Here is a 23,804-nt window from a genome sequence, read left to right as displayed (position 1 = left end):
CAATTTATAGATTCCAGGAAAGTAGAAAGTGCTGTTTATCTGGGAGTCCGCATATCCCCTAAAACTGACAAGATCATCAAAATAAACTATGATCCTCTTATACAAAAAATTAAAACAGATCTAAAGTGGATAGATGGCATACATCTCTCGATTATTGGAAGAGGCAATTTTCTTAAGATGAACATTCTACCCCGGGTCCTCTACTTGTTTCGGGCGATCCCGTTATTGGTGGATGATAAAACTATCAAGGTCCTCGAATCCCAGATGAGTAAGTTCATATGGGGATATGGGAAGATAAGGAGATCTATCCGCTTTTTATCTCTTCCAGTTATAAGAGGGGGGCTTGCAATTCCTAATTTGGGATTCTACATGTTGGCAGCTTTAATTCAGCTGATGAAGCCACTGTTCTGTGTAAAATCTCTGGAAAGTGAAGCAGGGGAGAACCATATACCTTCAATATTTGAACTGGTTATCGGGGATTTATTTATTTATTTATTTGGGCATTTGTAGAGCGCCTGGTGACGCCACTGGCGTGTCCCCGCGCTGTAGTAAGTGAAAGTGGCCGCCCCCCTCCCATTAAAGGCTACCTGCTGAAAAGGTGAGTTTTAAGCTTTTTCCTGAACAGGGTTTCCGAAGGTTCAAGTCGCAGTTCTGGAGGCAGAACATTCCAGCATCTGGGAGCGAGAAATCTAAAAGATCTCCCTCCCATGCGGGCCTTCCTTATCCTGGGCACCATTAGTAGTCCGGTCTGAGAAGACCGTAACTTGCGAGTAGGCTCGTAGTGGGTCACCAGATTTTGAAGCGGTTCAGGGGCTTTGCTGCTCAAAATACGATGGCATGTGGAGAGGGCTTTAAACTCAACCCTCTTCTCCATAGGAAGCCAATGGAGGGCTTGAAGAGCAGGTATGGAGGGTGATCTCCTGGGAAGCCTGAGTACAAGCCGTGCCGCGGCGTTTTGAAGCACTTGAAGGTGGCCCATGACCTTTTTCGTGGCCCCCAGATAGAGCAAGTTCCCATAGTCAAGTCGCGAGGTGACCAGGGCGTGCACCAGCGTCCTTCGAGCAGAAATGGGAAGCAGGTCTAAGACTTTCCTTAAGGCTCTTAGGACACCGAAGCACATCCCCGTCACCCGGCTAACCTGGGGACCAAAGGCAAGGTCTCTATCCAGCCACACGCCAAGGTTCCTGGCCTCCTGACAAGGAGCAGGGACATCACCCAGGCAGGGTGGTCACCACGCCGACAACCAAGCTGAAGGCCCTCCCCCCACCACGAGCACCTCGGTCTTGCTGCCGTTCAGTTTTAAACAGTTTGCGGACATCCAGGTTGCAAGATCTTGCATGCAGTTCCTGAAGATGTCCGCTGCAAGACCGGGTGCACGCGATAGGGAGACGACCAACTGCGTGTCGTCGGCGTAGGACACCAGGCGAAGACCGTGTCTCTCCACGATGGCCGCTAGGGGGGAGACGTAGATATTAAATAGGGTTGGGCTCAGGGACGAACCCTGAGGCACGCCCTGGCCCAACTCAATCTCCCTCGAATAGCATTCACCCAGCCTGACCTGGAAGCACCTGTCAGACAGGAAGGACCCGATCCAGCCCAGCGCGGCGCCTGTAACCCCACCTCCATTCAGACACTGTAGCAAGGTGGAATGTGCTACAGTGTCGAATGCTGCGCTCAGGTCAAGCAAGATCAAAGCCATGGTTTGGCCCTCATCCACGCCCTGTCGTAGTGCTTCAACCGCCACAAGAAGTGCCGATTCCGTCGAATGACGGGGCGGAAGCCAAATTGCGAGTCGTGGAGTAGCGAAGCCTCCTCCACGTACTGCATAAGTTGTACGTTGGCTATTTTTTCCGCCACTTTAGCCATATAGGGCAGGAGGGAAATCGGGCGAAGGTTGTCAAGTTTTTCAAAATGCACATTGGCCTTTTTCTGTAGGGGTAGTACAATTGCTTGCTTCCAAGCTTTGGGGACACTCTGGGATTTAAAAGAGGTGTCTAGTAAGTGGCGGACATGGGGTTCGAGTACTTGCAGGCTACCCTTGAGTCGACTGGGAGTCGTCGGGTCTCTTGGGGAACCAGATTTTATCGACCCGCAGATACGGATTAATTCTTCAGTTGATAAGGCTAGAGGCCTCCTAGTAAAACAACTTGAACCTTCATATTTCAAAAAAGTGAAATTTAAGATTATATTGAGTGTCTGGGGTATTTGGAAGAAAACTAGAAGACATTTGAGCATTACTAAGTATAATAAGTACACCTCGTTATGGCACTCTACCTTACTACCACCACCTATATATGATGTGATTGCTAGGAAATGGGAAACTTGTGGAGTTTTAACTCTTGGTGATTTTTTACTGTTTCCTGTCAGTCAAAGATTCCAACAGCTGCAACTTAAATTTTCTATTCCCAGGAATAGTGCATTCAAATTTATTCAGATCAGTACGATTCTAGACCTAAAAAGTGCGGATATAATATTAGAGAATATCCCCCTATTTGACTGTCTATTAAGACCTCTAACTAGGATCGGCACGATCTATGATATTTTAATTGACAGTCAACGGGATGATGTTGCTGCTGTTGAGCAGGGCTGGTCAAGGAAACTAAACAACCCCTATGTTGATATTGATATGTCACTTATATTGTTAACAAAATAAATTGTTTATGTCTTCCAATTTGAAAGCACAGTTGTATAAGACTCTGTATGATTTATATTTTACCCCTGCTAAACTCTTCTCTTGGGGGAAAAGAGCTACCTCAGAATGCCCTAGATGCGGAAATACTGCGGCACATCTACTTCACATGCTCTATGAATGTGAAAAATTTGTAGTTTTGAAAAATATGATAACGGGTTTCTGGCAGGAAGTGTTTGGACACTCAGTGGCCGAATCCCCCACCTTGTACATTTTGGGCTATGATAATACACTGTCACAAACCATCGAAGAAGAAACATCTCTCTTTTTGGGGACAGCTGTGTATCGTATTATATTAACAGCACGTTGGAAAGATACAGATCCCCCTAACTTCCAGATGTGGTTATCTTGACTCTTAGGTATGTTTAATCAAGAGAAGGCGATTTTTGCCTGTAAAGGTATGAGGACGAAAGCCCGGGGTATTAAGATTTGGAAACCAATTGAGAATTGGAGTAATAATATCAGAGTGGCAAGCTAGACTTTGCCCACTAATGTAAACAATGTCGTGGTCTTTTTCTTTTATTATTGATATCTGCTCCTTATTCTAATTGTTGTTTTATTTTTGTTCTTGTTAAATATGTTTGGAGACTAAAATGCTGCTCTTTATGTCTGTTTCTGCAATTATGAGATTAAAAAATATATATATACTTCCAGGTCCTCAGACTCATCTTTTGGGCAACTTCTCCATCCCTCAATTAACTGAGCCATTCTCTCATACCACCGTGACCACATGCTGATCAAGAACTAAGGAAGTGAGCTGCGCTCCAGAAACTCTACTAAGAGGCAAGGGAACAGAACCGACACTTGTATGCAGCCATATACAATCCTTCACATGTGTGTGTTGTTTCTTTATTATGAATATGATGTTTGTGCTTTTCCTAAGCGTACTGCAACTGGACTCGAGTTCCACAAAAGACTATTAAAATCAAACTGATTTTCACTTTCCCAGACATTACATTAACGTACAAATGTTAATGATAGAATGTTTTAAAAAACATACATTTTTGCCAGCTGCCTGCTGTTATGCATATTATGGGAGTACACCAGCAGTAGCTTTCCTGTTTAAAAAGAAAACATTTATAAGTGTATATTTACAACCTCAATACAAGAGTGGATGAAGGAATGCTTGTGGGAGGTATACCATAATACATAATCACGACTCCATAAAGCATAAAAGGAGTCAAGGTTGTGAAAACATAGGTGACGGGAGAATACGATGAATGCACAGTATACTGATAAGGTGCGTGGGGGCAGATGACTACAGTAAACACAAATTAATGTTCCAACCTCCTACATGCCTTTTACTCTCCCATTTTCAGCAGAACTCGGTGGTGAGTCACTGCCTTTGGGAAAGCTGCATTCTCACCTTTCTGTTAATGAAGTGATTGAAAGCTATTGTCACATGAACAGGTGGGATTTTGCAGGCGCTGCACGTCAAGAGGCCTCTAGTTCACACATTCCACCTAAACAATAAGAACTCACTTCAATTTCCGTCGTACCTATGCAAATATAGGGGCTTATTCACAAGCCCCTTGCGCCCTTGGTGCTTCACTTTTAATATGGGAAAAAGCGACCTACCGGCGGCTTGTAAAGTAGCCCCATATTGTTTAACAGTTTGGCACTGCTCTCTAGTAGAGAAGGATGAACAGAGCTGGCTTCATTTCCTCTCGTTCACATCATTCTCCACTCCATATCAGTGCAGGTTTGGTATTTTTTTTTAAACGTCACAGGTTGTGGACAAACTCAGTTAATATTTGCAACAAGACACAAAAGAATGACAAATTTGCAACCTACTAATTTTTACTTGTAAAACAGGTAACTGGATAAATACTGTCGGAAATTAGGAATTGTTCCAAATGTTTTTTTTCATATAGAGCAATGGTACATTCTTTTAGAATTATTTTCCTCTATTTATTTATGTTAATTCTTTTTCAGACAAATCAGCATGTACTTGTGTGTCATAGTTATCACTTTTGTAACTCGTGTGGAACAGTTTTAAGTCTCTCTGATACATATGAACGTCTCAATTGCAGTGACTACACCTGTCAAAAGTAGCAAATTAAATGTTGAGGATGGACATGCAGGGAAACCCATCAAATTGTCAAGTACAAGTGTTCCGGTTCCCCAAAGCCAGAGAATTTGGGCCTGATTTAGGATTTGGTGGACATATTAAAGGCAGGAAGACTGATGGAAGATGTTACGTCTGTCCCCAGCCTTTACTTCACCTGCCAAATTGAAAGATGTCCACCCGCTCCACCAACATCTCTACATATTGGATGGAATCGGCGCCCGGCCACAGTTGGAAACGTTAGACAGACAGTGCCATCAAACATCCAAAATATTTTATTTTTCATAAACAACCACCCCCCCAAAAGCAGGAGTTGTTTTCATAAAATAAGAAACCAATGGCCCTCACACAATGGGTGTTTTCTGGCCATCAGATGAAGGTTTACACTGGAAGAGTACATTTTACTTCATCGGCATAAACCTGGCAGTCTGCTTGGCTCAAAATAGGAAAGACTGACCTAGAGTTTGGCGTAAAGTGTTCTCCCCACCAAACTCTAAATGTGGCCCTTTGTCTGATCATATATTTCTTATTATGATGTTTGCTGTTACTTTCTTAAGAAATAATCAATATGTGTTTACAGTAATCAGAATTAACTGTCGATATTTTCTGAAACATTACTGTCAGTGAGTCAGCTTCAGATGCGGGGGCCCTGCAGAGAGCCCCATTCAGCCAAAGACATATCAGTATCTGTGAAAAATGCGAGTCTCACTGACCTCTCTCAGCATTCGCCACAGTTTGGATGACACTCCATTCATATGATGGTTTCTGTTCCATAGGTGGAGTCCTCTTGTGAGCAGTAGTAGTTTGCCATATTGCTGTGGTCTTCTCCTGACGAGCCACAGTGGGCAGTATTGTCAAAATGTAATTGCGGGAGTGAATGCTTTGCATGTGCATCGGCACCAGGAGATAATCAGGTGCAGGCCATGCTGCCTCTGGTCAACATTGGTGACTTCAGAAACGTAGGATCCCAGTCGGCAAAATAAATTGGGTGGATTGACATGTCCATTGCCACCACCAGGCTGAATGGAGGAAGGCCCACACTATTTGGAAACCTAAGGTCTTAACATTGTTTTGAACTTTGACACAGATGAGATAATGATCCATTTCAGTTAAATGGAAAGTTGGATTAAACAATTGTTACCTCAGAAAGATAAGGATTATAAATGGTATATCTCTTACTGCTTGCATCCGAATCCTTGAGTGAACACTGACACTTTTTCATGAAAAGGCACAAGAAAGACTACAAATATGATTTTTATAGCTGCAAAGGGGCACTAAAGCCTCACTCATTGCTGGGTGTCAGTCATCGGTACTTCAGAAGAAGCGCTGTAGAAACTGAAAAGCTGTGGTCATTTTAATCATGGCACAAGCTGTCAATGATCTGGATTTGCGATCTCCTCAGAAGCCGATGACTGATCCACAAATCCCCCACACTGTCACCAGCAAGAGTTTAAAAGGTAGAACTGCTACTAAACCCAGGTCGGGGGGAGGGGAATGGGAATAAAAATAAGAGAGACTGCCTCAGGTAATGGCCCTCCTTCAGTAGTTCTGCTCTGGTACCTGCAATTAAACACAAACAATTATTGCTGTCCCTGAACCACTATTGAAACTGAGATATGAACTAGTTCTCTGTCCCTAGTTACCTGTTTACCCTGAGGGGTTAGCCTCTCTCTTTGTGAGTGTGTGTATTTTAGATTGATTGGAAGAATTTCTGGTCAACTCACTCTGCGCAATTACTTTGCTGTCTTTTAAATGGCACAAAACATAACGTATAAAAAAGGGTTCAGCAGTTCGAATAATAAGATAATATGATCATTCTTTTGAAGCTGGTTCCTTACTAGAAAACTGTCTCTCAAACGAAACTATAATTAATGCTTAGTGGCAGTTGTGAGTCTTTGTAACGTTCTCAAGAATAGACGCTGTATGAAGAAGTCCTCACAAAGAAATAACTTTTTCTGGAGTCTTATCCTTGCATAGAGATGTCCAGAACTACACGCTAGCAACTAGAGATGGGCTGCTGATTAGCCTCTAAAATGCTTTGTATGCTGACAAGCACGCATCAAAAAAGTCTAAACATCCTTACTTGACAATGGAGAGAACTTCTCTTACAGAAGCTCTCTCTCTCACCAGACTCGGGTCCAATGATGCTTGTAGTAGGCTCCTCTCAACCCAACCTGAAGACCGCACAAGAGGAATGACGGCAATTCTGAGGGAAGAACAATATGTCACCAAAAATTATCTTGACGCTCGTACATCTATGAAGAAGTGTCGCAGAGTACACAAAAGTGGAACTGTCACTAGAAAATATCCAAGGCAAATGCTGTGAGGAATTTCCAGTCAGAGCACTAAGGAAACGCTGCTGCTCATGACTGAAAACAGTTGAAGTGCGACACGCGTAGCTTGCGCAGGCGCATTGTCCTTGCTTAGGAATCTCGAGTCTCAACAGCTAGACCGAGAACCCAAACAGGAAGTGTACTGCATTCCCTTGCTGCAACAGCCAAACAGAACTCGCATCTTCCGCAAAATGGATTGTAAAGGTGCCTTCCGTACCGCACTCACCCATTGCCAGTGTGGGTATTTCCTCATGTCTAGTCTTTTTAGGGTGTTGTGTTTAACATACTGGTGTCCATCACTGGACACCGTACCTGCATGCTTGTGCTGTGTCCCTGTGAGGACACCTTCCACAGTGAGGTCATCAGCTGGGATACTGTGCCATTTGAGAGTTCCCAGCTGATCGCCGAGCGGATGGCAGTTCCGCTCCGACTGATGTAGGAGAAAATGTGTTGGCTCAATAATAAAGAAACTTATAACTTAAAACGGCTTGGACGTTCCTAACATTGGCTACGACGAGCCAGCACAGAACCCACGACGAAAAAAAAAGCTGTCAGTGTAAAGGAAAATGACTGCGAATCAACTCTAGCGGCAAAGAAAAAACAAATGAAAGAAGAAGAATAGAAAATCTGGAAAAGAAGTGAAAGGCTACATTCTGAAACTGAAGGAAAATAAAAGAAAGAAAAGAAAACAAAGTAAGCTAAGAAAAAAAGAAATGTGCAAGCATGTTCGCATGAGTTGAATGAGCAACAGAATAAATCGTCAGGGAAGTGAACTGTAGAAGAATATAAAGAATAAAAGATGAAACGAACGGTTGGTGGAATCAGAAAAGAAACGGCGTGTGAGAAAATTTGAGAAAAACAAACAGAATCAACTGTCAAACTCCAACTGTAAATTTGCCGGCAATAGCTGAGGAGAAACAGCCGGTATCTACGTCATCGCGTCCTCGCGTGAACGACGTTGGCGGCCATTTTGGTGGAGAATGAAAGCAATGGCAAGTGCTGTCTAGTCTACGAAGGAGAAAAAGAGAAAGGACGCTCACGAACACATCGGAAAGTGTGAGACGCGCTGAACGGCAGACGCACCGGAAAGTGAGTGACACGATGCGCGCCGGAAGGCTCAATACAAGGAAGGAAAACCAGGAAAAGAACGGTATTTAAAATGTAAAAACGCACAATTTTATGAAAAATAACACTTTTGGAAAAAATAAAATAAAAAGGATAACAGAAGTGTAACAGTGACTAGGAAATAAATTAACAAACAGGGAATTTAAGGGAAAACCAGCAGGATATTGCAGTAAATTAACCCGGAGACACTAAAACTAAAAAATAAAATGAGTGATTTAGCCACAGGCTGTATTTGGAACCTTTCTCCCCCTGAGACATTCCTACGAGCTGGTGGTGAACCAGCATTAAAATGGGAGGAGTGGAGAGAATATTTCCTTAACTACATCTCCACTCTAGAGGAAGATGCTGAAATAAAGCCAGAGAAGAAATATAAAATGCTCATGCATAGCTTAGGAGCAGGAGGAATAAAGGTGTATAAATCAATAACAAGAAGGTAAGAAGAGAAAATGAGGGGGATGCATTTACAAACTCAATAGATGACCTAAACACATATTATAAACCGACGGTCTGCGTCGGTGTGGACAGGTATACATTTTTCAAAAGGAGGCAAGGTAAGGAAGAGTCTATTGACGACTACGTTTCAGCTCTAAAAAACGTAGCCATAAATTGTCATTTTGGCCAACTACACCATGAACTTATTAGGGATCAAATCGTTATGCAAGGATCCAATGAAAATATTCAAGATAACCTGTGGGCCAAGGGGGAGTACCCTTTGCAAAACATAATAGATATAGCTAGGAAGGCTGAACTCACAGGAAGATGCGCTAAAGCAGTGTTGAAAGAAGAGAAAGTAAAGAAGGAAAGTGAACACATCAGCAAAGTGTCCGAGCAGAAAAACTGGAAAAGTAGCAAACAAACTGAAAGAAAGAAAGACACTATGCAACAGGAAAGAAGACATGAGAAGTGGGGGAAAAGATATTGCTACTGATGCACTGCACACATTGCGTATGACTTTAAATGCCCCTCCCGTGAGGCAAAATGCACATATTGTGAACTAATAGGACATTTTAGCAAGGCATGTAATCGGAGAAAACCACAGAAATTAAAGGCGGTGGTAGATGAGGAAGATCAGTTGAATGATGACACGGATGAAGACATCAACATGTACATCCTTAACATAAATGATGAACAAGAGGAAGACAAGGAGACAGAAAAAAGAGCTAAAACGAAAAAAACGGTATGTACTATGACGATTGGCGGGGTGGAAATAAACATAGTGGCGGATTCTGGTTCACCGTACACTATTGTGAATGAGAAAGTCTGGCAAGCAACATTTAAAGAGGTAATCGGTGAAAGACTCAATAAACCAGACATTTGTATTAAATCGTACAATGAGACACCAATAGAAATACTGGGGTACAGAAGCCTAAGGTTCATATTCAAAAGTAGAGAGGCCCAATGTAAACTCTATGTATCGAAAGTGGGACCATCTGTACTTGGGTGGATGGACCAGGAAAGTCTGGGAATCAAACTCGATCCCAACAGCAGAGAACCAGTGCTTAGCATGTCAGATGACGACGATTATGCTGGCAAAATACTTGCAAAATATCCAAAGGTGTTCAGTGGCGGTGTGGGGGTACTAAAAGGATACCAGCAAAAGATAAAATTGAAACCTATCTCAACACCCACCGTGCACAAAGCAAGGAATATACCATTCGCAATAAAGGAGGAAGTTAAGAATAAACTTGAGAAATTACTTGCTGACGGAATAATAGAGAGGGTGGAGGCATCTGAATGCGTCGCACCACTCGTCGTAGCGAAACGGCCCAATGGAAAGCTCAGACTCTGCATTGATCTACGTGATTTAAACCAAAACATTGTTGTAGAGCAGTACCCGCGCCCATAAATAAATGAAATGCTGTCCACCACAAAAGGAGTAAAATGGTTTACCACCATCGACCTGAAATCAGCATATCACCAGGTCCAACTACACTGGGAGAGCAAATCATTGACCACGTTTGTGACACCTTTCGGCTGTTTCAGGTTCACCCGTGTTCCTTTTGGGTTAGCCTCAGCAGCTGCCATGTTTCAGATGTTGATGACCAACATGTTTGAAGGTGTCACAGAGTTATTGTTATTCCAGGAGGATATACTGGTAATGGGGAAAACGAAAGAGTGACATGACAGACGGGTTGAGCAAGTCCTTGACATTTTGAACAAGAAGGGGCTAATGGCTGAACATTCAAAATGCAAATTCGCATGCTGGTCTGTCAGTTATCTGGGCCACCAGATAACGGGTGAAGGAATTAGTCCAAAAAATGAATTAATCCAGGCCATTAAAGATGCACCGGTACCCACAAACAGAGATGAGGTAAGGTCATTCCTCGGATTAGTGGAGTACTACTCCAAATTCATTAGAAACATTTCCGCTAAAACATACTCTTTAAGACAACAGCTGAAGATCAAAAACAAATTTGAATGGACTGACGAATGTGAGCGAATGTTCCAGGACCTTAAGAGTGATATGTGCAAGACACTACCCCTACAGGGATTTTATCCTGCTCTAGAGAACTACGTTACTACAGACGCAAGCAACAAGGGCATAGGAGCAGTATTAACACAGAAAGATGCAAGGGGAAAGGAATACACGATCGCATTTGCTTCACGAACCTTGACACCAGCCGAAGAAAAATATGCAGTAATTGAACGCGAAGCATTAGCCTGTGTCTGGGCACTCGAACACTTCAGGCAGTACATCTGGGGCAGAAAAAAAAAACTATGCACAGATCACAATTCCCTAACGAAGGTGCTCACAACAAAAGGCCTACACACAGCTTCACCACGTCTTGCGAGAATCTCAATGCGACTTTTCGAGTACATGTACGACATACAATATGTTACTGGTGTACAGAACGTGGTGGCTGACTTTTTAAGCAGGATGCCCATCAAGACAAACAACGAGACTGAGACAAATGAAACGGATGAGTTGTGCATAGCAAATCTGTGGGAATGCTCGAGCGGAATATCGAAGGATGAATGGTTGGAAGAACAAATGAAGGACGAAGACATTGGAAAGGTAATTCAAATGACCAAAGAAGGTTGGTCCAGCAAAAATAAATTGAGAGAAGGAATTAAACCTTTCTGGGAAGTGAAGGGTGAATTGTCCATGGAGAACAGACTACTTATGAGAAGTGGGCGATATGTACCGCCAATGGATATCTGGAGAAAAATATTGGAGATATGCCATGAGGGACACTTGGGCATAGCAAAAAGCAAGAATAGAGTTAAGAACATGTATTTGTGGCCAGGTGTCAGCCGGGATGTAGAAAGAACAGTGAGAAATTGTAGGTTATGTGTGGAGGCGGACAAGACTCAAGTCATTTTCAGACCTCCTCTGCAGCCTATTCAGTGCCCGTCCATGCCTTGGGAAAGGATCGGGGTCGACATAATGGGACCAGTGTCCAATGAGTACGAACAACAGTACATCATAGTCCTAATCGACCACTACACGAAGTGGCCAGAAATAAGGGTCACCAGAAAGGCAGATTCACAGCACGTTGTCCAGTTTTTAGAGGACACCTTTACACGAGAGGGACTACCAAAAAAAGTAGTAAGTGACAACGGCGTACAATTCAGCTCTGATTTGTTCAGGGAGTACATGAAGAAGCACAACATCGAACATAAAACAACGCCATCCAGCTGGGAATGGGGCAGTAGAAAGGTTTAATAGAGTACTGAAAGGTATAATTCAGATAGCCAAAACTAACCAACTGGACTGGAAGAAAGAAATAATGAAAACTGTGTGGGCCTACAGGATTACACCTTGTGAGTCTACGGGCCACAGTTCTTTCGAACTGATGCGTGGACGTACTCCACTTACGAAGGACATTGTGGGCTGGGTCAAGGCAGCCCGCAGAGTACACTGGTCATCCAAAACAGTGATGGAGAGACTAACCAAAGCGCAATTAAGGAGCAAGAGTACCTACGACAGCAAGCACGGATGCAAGGAAGTGGTGATCAAGGCAGGAGACACCGTGAAGGTAAAGAAAAGTGGTCATATCGGCAAGGGTCTAGAGAGATACACACCAAACTACTGGTCGTGCTTGAGGTATTTTGCAATTCGGCGCGCCTAAGTGACGGAAAGGTTTGGCATTTCTCAGCAATGTCCCCCCACAAACATTCAGTGGAAGAGATGGAAGACAACACGACCTCAGCACCAGTGCATGAGAGTTCTAGAACGTGGAAAGGTGGCTCTGCCCCACAGTATTTTTCAGACAATGAATCCGACCTTGACATTCCAGCCCACCAAGGTGAATGGAGTGATGAAGGGGAGCATGGAGACAAACCACCTGAGGACCGCAGGATCGTTCCAACCTTGCCTGTAGGTACTAGACGCAGGTTACCCCCCATCCCGGTGTGCGAACCTGGGCAACCCATTGGCAGGAGCAAGGCTGGCAGACTATTAGGACCGCCTGCAAAACTAAAGGACTATATATGTGGTTAAGGAAGCTTTCTTTGTTCCAGTGTTTTGTTCTGTTCCTCCCTATAGGAGGAGGATGTGTTGTGTTTAACATACTGGTGTCCATCACTGGACACCATACCTGCATGCTTGCGCTGTGTCCCTGCGTGAACACCGTCCACAGTGTGGTCATCAGCTGGGATACTGTGCCGTTTGATAGTTCCCAGCTGATCGCCGAGCTGATGGCAGTTCCGCTCCGACTGATGTAGGAGCAAATGTGTTGGCTCAATAATAAAGAAACTTATAACTTAAAACGGCTTGGACGTTCCTAACATAGGGTAGTTTGTAAACAGACACCGGAGCTAACAAGGGGGGTCTTGACACATGCTGCACTCTCTTGACTTCATATGGAAGCATTGTATTACTCCACGGGGCATATTTATGAGACCATTGGGTCCCCGCAGCATCACATTTTGTAATGCTCCAGCGGCACCAACTACAAAATCATATCTGTGAGGTCGCTCAAAGCAATTTTTTGTGGTTTTGGATGGCTTCATAGATATGGAGTTAGGCAAGACAGCGCAAATCGCTGCTTTGCCTTACTCTTTCCATGGGTGTTGCAGTGGGTGTTAATGCTTCCCCGGATTTACAAGGCCATTTACACCGAGGAAGTGCCAAAACCTTTTGCCTTCCGAGGCGTTTATTCCTCTTTCCATGTGTGTTGCAGCACACATAGCAAGAGTAAAATGCCTCTCAGGATTGTCTTTGTGTAGGAAGGGACCCTTCTTGCCCATAGATTTGGTGCATTCCTGCCCTTTCACCTTGACGTAGAGCAGCAGAGCAAGGTGAATTTTGATAAAGTGCACGGTGTAATCTGCCACAGCAAGAAATCCCATGCCATTGTCACCTTGAAACATATGCTCCATATGGCTACCAAACCCTACACACTGTTACACAGCAAAGAAGGAAAAAGGCATTGCTTGATTACAGGTGGGTGATTTAGAAAAAGGTGCAAGTTCCTAAAAACCTTTGGTAAGAATAAAATATGCCTAGAAGTCAGTTGAGAACTGGCCACCCTGAAGAAAACATTGGGCAAAATCAAAACGCCTCAGAAAGAAGGCAACACCTGTAGAACAATACTCTAATGACTCTGTTGTAAATACAAGATACCTTCTTAGTAAACAGCAGTCAGGTAGCCAGGTCACATAGATTATAAGATGTAGATTTATTGAAGAAGATATCTCTTAAGTTGCAGGTTATAGGTTCTACATAAATAGCCCACCAGGAGCAGCATCCTCACTGCTCAGCCCACACGCACCAACTGACACTCTTACAGTTCAGGCACACATCAACATTCAATTATATCACACACAGACTGACTAAGCAGCAGCGAACTGAGGAACTAAGGCAAGAATATCGTTTAAAACATCAGGTTACAACACATCTCCTCCCCTTGAGGAAATGAATGAAAAACAGCATGACGTAAAATGGAAAATACATCAATAAGTCCTACAAATCTTCAAACTCTAAAATCATAAAGACAGGAAGTACAATAACACTCATAAATTATCAAGATAGGAAATTTCAATGCCGCACCACATCAGGTTGCAACAGGTTCTTCCTCATCAGAATGGTTCGACCATGCACATTGAAATATGCATTCCATCAAGAGCTATGTCCTGAGAGAGATTTACGACATTACATGTTCAAATGGAAGGTGTGAAGATGCACTGCAGGTAGGCACTGGAGTTCCGATCAGTATCATGACTTATGCAGACGTTTCCATGCTGCCCACTGGCAAGTTGCTACAGCCCTCTAAAGTAAAGATCTATTTATTCAGATTACAGTTGCATGCTTCCCTGAAAGAGCTCTTTTTTCACTACACTGCACCACGAAAGACATTGTGGTGAATTTGATATTGATTTTATTAACACGTAGACTGACACTAGCTTCCTGTTGAGCTGCTGATCTGCTGTGTAGTTGGGCCATGTCCGAAGCCCTTAGCTGTCTCATTGGCAGAGGTGAAGCATTCACTGATTGTGATGTTGTGAAACCATTTCTGAAATTGTTTGCATATATTGGGGAGCTGAAAGACAGACCCTGGGCTACATTTTGAGATCATTGTGCTGTTATCTAAACTTGACTAGGTTACTTCTTGAAGCAATGTGAAACTAGGCCAAAGTCAGCATACTACTAGGCTATAAAAAAAAGTGTTACTTTCAATTGGCATGTCGTTATTTCCATTATTTAATTTTGGGGAGTGTGACTAGAGACCTTTCATTTTTGCACACTCCTGAAACAGCTACTTATCTCACCTCCTACAGTGTCTCAAACCTTTACTTCAGAGTGAGTTGTAAAAAACAGATCTTACTGATGCATTCACCTCAGGGAATTCAGGTTGATGCTGAAGGGTACGTAGCTAGTCATTCTAAGGTTGGTGAAAAAAAGATGTCATAGTGTCCTAAATTGTTTTCGTAGTCAAAGAGTCTAGATTCCATTCTTTAATGATTTAGTGAAAGTAATACCTACTTCTGTCATGAGCAAGCACACCATATGTAGTAAAGAAACACAAAAGACAATTGTGCCCACATTATTTCTCTCTACTGCACAAGTAGATCCTTCAGTACTCCAACCAAAGCCACCTTCAATAGAACTTCCATCAGCAAATCAGTTAAAAGAAGCATGCTTCACTGAATAGATCGGATGTAAAATCTAAAACATGATACACATATCTGTACTTACTTACGCCCATATTGTGTACCTTTAACTCCTATCATGAGCTGAGCCAGTCAACATCTGCAACACAGTCAAACCTGTAACCTTTCAAGATGATATTCTTCCCTCAGCAGTACTTGAAGCTTTTTGAGAAGATGTAATCACACCTATCTTCAACATCATTAATGCCTCCCTCAGCCAAAGTACCTTCCTGGGAATCCTCAGGTCAGGACAAATCCTTACCTTGTTGAAAAAAGCCATCCTCGATGAAGATGACCCTGATAACTTATGTCACATCACCAACAAACCCTCATCAGGAAAATCATTAAGAGTTGTCTCCGTACTATTACAATTATAGCCGTGACTATAGATGGATGCACATCCTCGTAAACTGTAAAGCAATATGAATAGACAGTAAGTATCATGGAAACAAGTCCTCTTTTTAACAAAGTGGTGCTGCATTAACAATCTCAATATCTGTCACCTAAGGTGTAAATTGTGCCTGTAAAGTGTGCGTCTGATCAACACTGGCAACCCACTACGTCTTAATACAAACAAATTGGGATGCATATACGAATTGCGTACAGGCAGTCATCAGAAACCAGTGTAAAGCCCATCTTGAGGACAGCAATTACAATCATTTATTCTTCAAGAGTTGGCACAGTTTAGCAATTTTCGATAGCGACAGATGAACAACAAAGGAAATGTAGCAGCCGACATGCGTTTCATCCTCTTGGACTTTATAAAGGTTGCAACGTGACAAAATAGACGAGTAGCTCAAAATCTGCATGTTATTATTGTGTATATTTCAAGATTGTGTCTTCATTATGACGTGGAGACTGGAATCCTAACAAGGGTTCAAGTAGAATATTCCATATAACGTAAAATAGAGAATATCAATCACATAAAAACAAAACCAAAGTAACCAAGAGTTTTTGAAAAGTGATAGCCCTACACAAGTCCAAAAATGTACAAAATGTAATAAGACAATAATAAAAAGTCAACAAAGGACATTTGCGCTCAATGAGTTACACAAAAAAAACCAATAAAGACAATAAACTGTGCAAACATAAATAGTAGCTGAGGAAAATAACATACACTGTTTGGTCAAAACAAAAACAAGAGTAGCAGAAAATGCGTCCTCTTCAATCAAGCCACATGTATGACATGATCATATATGTTAATGCGGAGACAGCTGCAAATCCAAAATTATTTATTAACATCTACTTTGGTGAGGTAACAATATATATCTTTTTACTTTGAGGTAGTATTAATCTGTATATATTCTGTTTACATGTCCATGCTATAACTAAAGCCTCTTTGGTACCATCTCTTCCAAGTGACTTTCTGCATCTTATAAAATGCTACAATTAAACATTTTATGAGCATCCTTTCTTCCAAGTTATACCTTTGCATGACCCACCAGAATAACATTTGCAAAAATATTCTTTCACTGAAGTCTTACATGGTTAATTCTTACATAATAATTGTGCCTTTCCGGTGTTTTTAAGCATACTGGATAGCTTATGATGCCCGTTTTTGTGAAATTGTCAAGCCTTAAATCTGTTCAACATAACCTTTAGGAGAGGGCAGTATAGTTTCTATACTGCCCTGTGCTCAATGTGTATGTATTTTTTTTTATAATTCTTTACTTCTTATAATTTCTTACCTACAGCTTTGCAATTTTGGTGCCTTATGCTCATAATCTCAACTCCTACGAGGGCACTCATCTCACATTAATATTCAGCTACTACTTATCTTGTAAGTATGTCCAACATGGGCCCACCCCTTTTTCTTATTGCTTAATGTTAACCCTTTAGGTTCAGACACAAATAAAATGTTTCTGTTATCTCTCCCTCCCTACTATCCCCTTAAACTTCCTTTTAACAACATAGACACAATTTGACTATAGATTAATTGAAGAAAGAAACTAAAAGAGCTATTAATTACCTGTTGACCTGTTGATATGGGCATATAACCTTTGGAGCAGCCACGGGTACTTTTTCCTTACTTGTTTAATTACAATAGTGATCTTGTGACACTTTGGATCACAAAAGATTTTGGGAGTTGGTAAGCATCTTTTCTGAATTGAAACGTACATAGTACTCTATAGGGAATCTTTTTTGACTGCAATATCCTTTTGCTTTTCTGTTTTTTCACTATCTAGATTACCAATGCACGCTGTGATCAAAAATGTCTCTTTGCTATATGGGTCTTCACACTATGGCCGTGTTACTGTTGCTTCCAATGCAAACTTTACCTCGAGGATTTATGGGTATCTCCACATCTGCATGTATGATCATGTAAAAATAAATATACAGTATAGCATATACAAAATAATGATGTTCAAACCATGATTTACTCTTCTATTTTGTCACTTTGCAGCCTTGATAAAGTCCAAGAGGACAAAACACGTTTGTTGCTATATTTCCATGCTTGTTCATCTGTCACTATTGACAATTGTGAATACAGGAAAACTCTTGAAGAATAAATAATTGGTACTCCTGGACTCAGAAAAGACTTTGTTACTGGTTTTTAATGAATTTGTGAATGCCATTCTTGTGTGTGCGCAAATCTGTTTGTATGAAAAGTTGATCAGATCAAGAACTATCATTTACAGCACTACCTATAAGGTTTCAAATTATGTTGTGGTATGTAAGTAGTCAACAATACTCTTCATATCAGGAGCAGAAGACAGGCTAGCCTGCTGATCCTGTTTAACCTTTCTTCAGCTTTTGATACAAATGTCCACCAAGCATTCATCCACACCCTGAAAATAGGGCACATCTCTAATTGTTTACCACATACCTCACCAATAACATTAATTCAACACCTGCACATAGGTACTGCTGGATCCCAGAAATGTTCCATCTCCTACGGGACACTCTATTGATCTATCTTGTCTCAGATTATGTTCAAACGTTATATGCAGCCTCTCAAATCCTTAATCAATGACAATACCATCAAGATCCATAAATATGATAACAACATTCAACTCTTTCTCAAAATCTCCTCGAACTACACAAGACATGCCTCAAGCTGTGGACTGTGTTTCTTTGATAAAGAAATAATCATAAAGAAACATTAGTCATTTTGGGTAAGCATTAGGAAGCCCCACTTTATTATGATTCATCTTTTAAGTCAATATGAGAGAACCATTGTCTTTCGCATTACACAAATCATTGGAGCAAACTCTGAACAAGACTTCTGAATCTGAAGCCACTGCCACAGTCAACTACGACATAATTAACAATGACCAGTTACACAGTTACCCTCTTTCCCTATTTCACAGTCCATATTAGCCACAATTCAGCTGCAGTTCCAGCAGCCTGAGAGTAAAACAGGGCAAAAAACAAGTTAACTAGGGATTAGCTGCAAACTTGTCAAATGAATTGGTAAAGACAGGGGGGAAGGGATTTGGAACAGGCCTGAGCTGAATTTTCAATTTGGCCGGTGGAATATGAGAACTTTGGTAACTATGTTTTACTCTTATAACACAGAATTACTGAAAAATTAATATTCCACTGCTCTGCTGACAGAATAAAAAAATATGCAGTGTTTTTTAAAGTTAGAAACCACTGCATATACCACTTGGCACCCTTGCATACTCAGCTGTGATTACAACTTTTAATCACTGCAAAGTATGTAAGGGCGCCAAGTGCTTTGCAGTGGTTTCTAAAGTTTATCAATGACTTACTCAATTCCTAGTCGCCTATGCTCAACACCAACATGATCCCTCCGGGACAAATACAAACCATCCACTCTAACCTGAACAGAGAACCCCCTCACAATCTTAGAGTCTTCAATAATGACAAACTCACAAGAGTGGACATCATCCAGACTCCTTCCCCCCTTAATCCGGTATGACTTAAATGCGTACTACTGAACTGCAGGTCAGCTAGTAAACTCGCCTCTGATATCTTCGACCTCATCCAGCACAATGAGTTAGACATTATCATCCTTACTGAAACTTGGCTAAATTCCGCCACCACTCCTATCTTAGACCTTCTTGTACCTCCTACCCACGACATAATTTGTCTAGACAGAGCTTTGAAGATGGGTGGTGGCCTAGCTTGTTTCACAGGAGCATACTCTTGGTTTCCCACTCGGAGTCCTCCTCGCCATCCTCTTGTGAATACCTTTGTCTCAGCATTTCAAGTAATAACCTGCCGGTGTGCAAACTTCACACTTTTTATCACACCTGAGGACAATCTCCCCTTCATTGAGCAACTAATGGAAATCATCTCTGACAATGTCGATTCAGTATCATCCCAAATCTTCCTCAGTGATTTTAATCTCACTGGTCTAACCCCCAACGACCATGCTGTAACTTGCCTTAAATCATTCTTAAGTGATCAAGAGTTGATTCCACATTGTGACTGGCCAACTCATAATAAAGGAGAAATTCTAGACCTCATCATCTCCAAAGTACAGACAATCACTTTGGATACCATTACCCCTTGCGATTGGTCCGACCACCACTGCATCCTCTTTTATGTTAACAGGGAGGTGTCTATGAGGAAGGGCTAACCAATGAAATTGAAGATCTGGAAAAGGGACCTCAGATCTATCAATATAGATGTACTAGCAGCCCACAGTAATTTTGCCCTCACCTCCCAAGCTGACTTGGTAGAGGTACTCACTGACTTTTACAATCTACCAGTTCTAACATCCTGGATGACATTGTACCACTCCAACAAAAAAATGCCTCAATAAAAATATCCAAACCGTGGTTCAACGACAATTTAAACTCAAAACGCTGCAACCTTAGGGCAGTTGAATGATCCTGGAGATCCAATCCCTCATCGGACCAACTAAACGTCCTCAGAGAGGTTAGGAGCTTCTACAACAAAAAAATCAAGAGCACTAAGGCAGACTACTTCAGATACCAATTTGAACAAGCCACTCACCGCCCCAAGAAACATTTTGAACTGGTTAAACAGCAATCAGTGGTAACTCCAAAGCACTCTGACTCTGGAGGCAGCCCACCCTCATGTGATAAACTGGCTACTTTCTTCATTGAGAAATCAAAACTCATCAACACTGAACTCACTTCTAAGAAGCCTCTACTGCCATCCTCTGGGTCTGCCCCACTTCCTGCCCTCTTAGAGAACTTCACACCTATCAGCCTGAACACCAAGAACAAACACGAAGGCTCAAAGCCTGCCTTTAACCCAATATCTGAAAAACGACCTGAGTGCCCTGTGGGCGGAGCCTCGTAGACCGGAGCACAACAATGGAGAGGAGCTTTGGGGCCACCAGAGCCAACTCGTGAGCATTGTCACCGAGAGCATAGGGGACTACAGGATCAGGGCTCCCCAGCGGCATCTGAACAATTAAGAAAGACCCCAGCGACCTGCCTGACTTCAAAATGGCGGCCGTTTGAGACAACCACAGGCTTCAATAACTCTGCGAGTGCCAGAGACGGCGTCCAAGGTTGATAATAAAGAGGGACAGAGCAACTACAAGACTGGGGCCCAGAAGGAAAAACAAGGGCAGTTCAATCCTCTCCCAAAGGGTGAAGTAACAAAAGCTGCACACCAATGAGGGGAACAGAGGGAACAGAGGGTCAGTGGGGTATGGCCCCAGACCTCACAATACATGCATTAAAGCTCCACCGGTGTAAGAACATGTTGAGGTCATACCTTATCTAACTTGGTCTCTCTAGCAGCATTTGATGCAATGTGTCGGCAGGATCCCTTACAGCTTGCACAGCATCCCATCTGTCTCCTGTGTGCCTGGTGCCTTGTGGTTGCACATAACCCCCCCCCCCGAGCAAGACGATTCTACATCAACCTCCTCCAGGTAGCCATTTCCTTCTCCACCTCCTTCGATCTCTCCTTGGGTCCTCAAATTAGTCTGATCTTGGACGATGCCCCATAGGAAGAAAGGGATACTGTTTTGTACTTAGCTGCGGATTTAACAGATGTGGATACCTACCGGGAGCCCGAACAACCTTGGCGTATGCCCAATGGAGCTGTCCTATGCAGCTATAGAAGAGTCTGGCCCCTCAGCCGTCACCTACCCAGTTAGACATTTGATGTATCTATGTATCCTGTAACTCCCTGTTTCGACTGATGTAGATACCTACAGCAGAGCCTGAACAACCTTGACCGATGCCTGGTGGAGCTGTCCTATGCAGCTATAGAGGAGTCTGGCCCCTTGGCCGTCACCTACTCAGCCTGACTTCTGACATTGTTTTACTCGTCTCCCAGTTTGGTCCCCTTCCCTCCCCCTCGTCCGTCCTCTGATATTGTCTGGATTCTAACTGATGTATCTATGTATCCTGTAACTCACTGATTTAACTGATGTAGATACCTACTGCGGAGCCTGAGCAACCTTGGCCGATGCCCGGTGGAGCTGTACGATGTAGCTATAGAGGAGCCTGGCCCGTTAGCCGCCACCTACCCAGCCGGTCATCTGGCATTGTCTCCCTCATCTCCCCGTTTGTGTCTCCTTCTCTACCCCACCTCCTCCCTCTGTTTATTTGATTCAAACTGTTGTAACTTTGTAACCAGTAACTTGCTGATCCAACTGATATAACTATGTACCCTGTAACTCACTGATCCTTATGTAAAGCGCTCTGATACCTCTGGGTCTAGTCAGTGCCATGTAAAACTTTGCAAATAAAATAAAAATAAACAATAAAAATGCTTCATGGGGCATCTTTACTCTCCTTAGTGAAAGAGACATCAACAAGATTCTTCAGAGTATCAACCTATCTAATCACTTCAGCGACCCGTTGCCTCCTTCCATCTTCAAAGAAATCAAGAATGTCCTCATCCCCATATGGAAAAAGATTGTAAATGCTTCACTATCTGAAGGCACGATCCCAGATTGCCTAAAAGCAGCTCAGGTATCACCTATACTAAAAAAAAACTAATGCAGATAATACTGACTTTAACAACTTCCGTCCTATCTCCAACATCCCCACCCTCGCCAAACTCCTAGAAAAATGCGTCCAATCCCAACTCTGTGCTCACATTAAGAATTTTTAACTCCGAGACAAGCATCAATCTGGTTTTCAGAGGGGATACAGCACTGAATCGTCTCTCACTCACGTTATGGATGAAATTTTAAAAATGCTTGACAAAAATTAATCCTGCCTCCTAATCCTCCTTGACCTTTCCTCCGCCTTCAACACTGTCAACCACAACAACCTCCTATGCATTCTAAAGAACAGGATGGGCTTCTCTGATCATGTGTTACAATGGTTCTCGTCCTTCCTCCACCACACATCGTAACGAGTCAAGGCGAACCACTCTCTCTCCCAGCCCTCTAAAGTATTCACATGGGTCCACCAAGAGTCCACCTTTTCTCCAATACTCTTCAACCTGTTCTTGGAACCATTAACTAATGCACTAAATTCCACAAACATTCTCTTCCATATGAACGTGGATGATACTCAACTCTATTTGAAAATCTCCTCCCTGCTTAACATCATTTCACTCAACACTACCTGAACGTCTGCTCAAAACTGGTTAACCAAGAACCACCTCCTGCTCAACACCTCCAAAACTGAATTCCTTCTCATCTCTACTCCGAACCACATCCACAAGTAAGACCTTTGGTTGAATTACCTCACTGCCTTCAACTGCTCCTCCCTCATTATAGACTTAGAAAAATCTCTTGGAATCACCCTGGGCAAGCATCTGAACATGAAGAAACATATCAGCAATGTGTGTAAGGGAGCTAATCACTTGATGAGGATACTCAGAAATATCAAACCATTTCTTCCACAAACGGATTTCAAACAGGTGGTCCAAGCGCTTGCTTTGCTGAGACTAGACTATGGCAGTGCTAGGCTTTGTGGCCTCCCCAAATATACCTTGGCTCCACTAAGAACATCACTGAAGGCTGCGGCCAGATATTTAAACAAAAACTTGAAGTCATTATATGTGCCTTAAGCCAGGGGCGTATCACAGGCCCCGCAGGCCCACGCCGTGTTGGGGGCATGAGCTGCAGGGGACCCCTCCGCACAGTACTCAGGCCTGATGGCTCCAGATTAAATCCGGAGTGAGTATCCCTCTGTGTACCTTGCAGGGGGGCCCCTTCAACTTTCGTTGCGCCACTGCCATGAGCTTGTAGCAACGTACAATAGCAGTCCCGTGTATCCTTCGCAGGAGGATTTGGGTCAGCACAGAATAACCATGGCTTTTTTTTATGAAGCAGTGAATGAACAGTTACAAGCTAAAGAACTAGTGGGAATATTTATAATTAATTGGCGTAGGGCAGTGCCACAAGTTATTTTTAACCCTGGGCAATGAACTCCTCTCGCAAAGATTTCTTAACTACGCATTACATTAAAAACACAGAATTCAGGCAAAAACTCTGTTCCATGTAGCGGAGTCAACTACTAAACTACACCCACAAATGCTTTGATAAAGCAACTTTACATGGTAAAAAGCATATAACCAATTCACAAAAGTGAACTTTGAAAATTAAAAATATCAGGCAATGAGAGAGGTGATAATT

Source organism: Lissotriton helveticus, chromosome 7, assembly GCF_964261635.1.
Source record: "Lissotriton helveticus chromosome 7, aLisHel1.1, whole genome shotgun sequence".
In the NCBI taxonomy this organism is placed as follows: Eukaryota; Metazoa; Chordata; class Amphibia; order Caudata; family Salamandridae; genus Lissotriton; species Lissotriton helveticus.
This window is presented reverse-complemented; position numbering follows the sequence as displayed.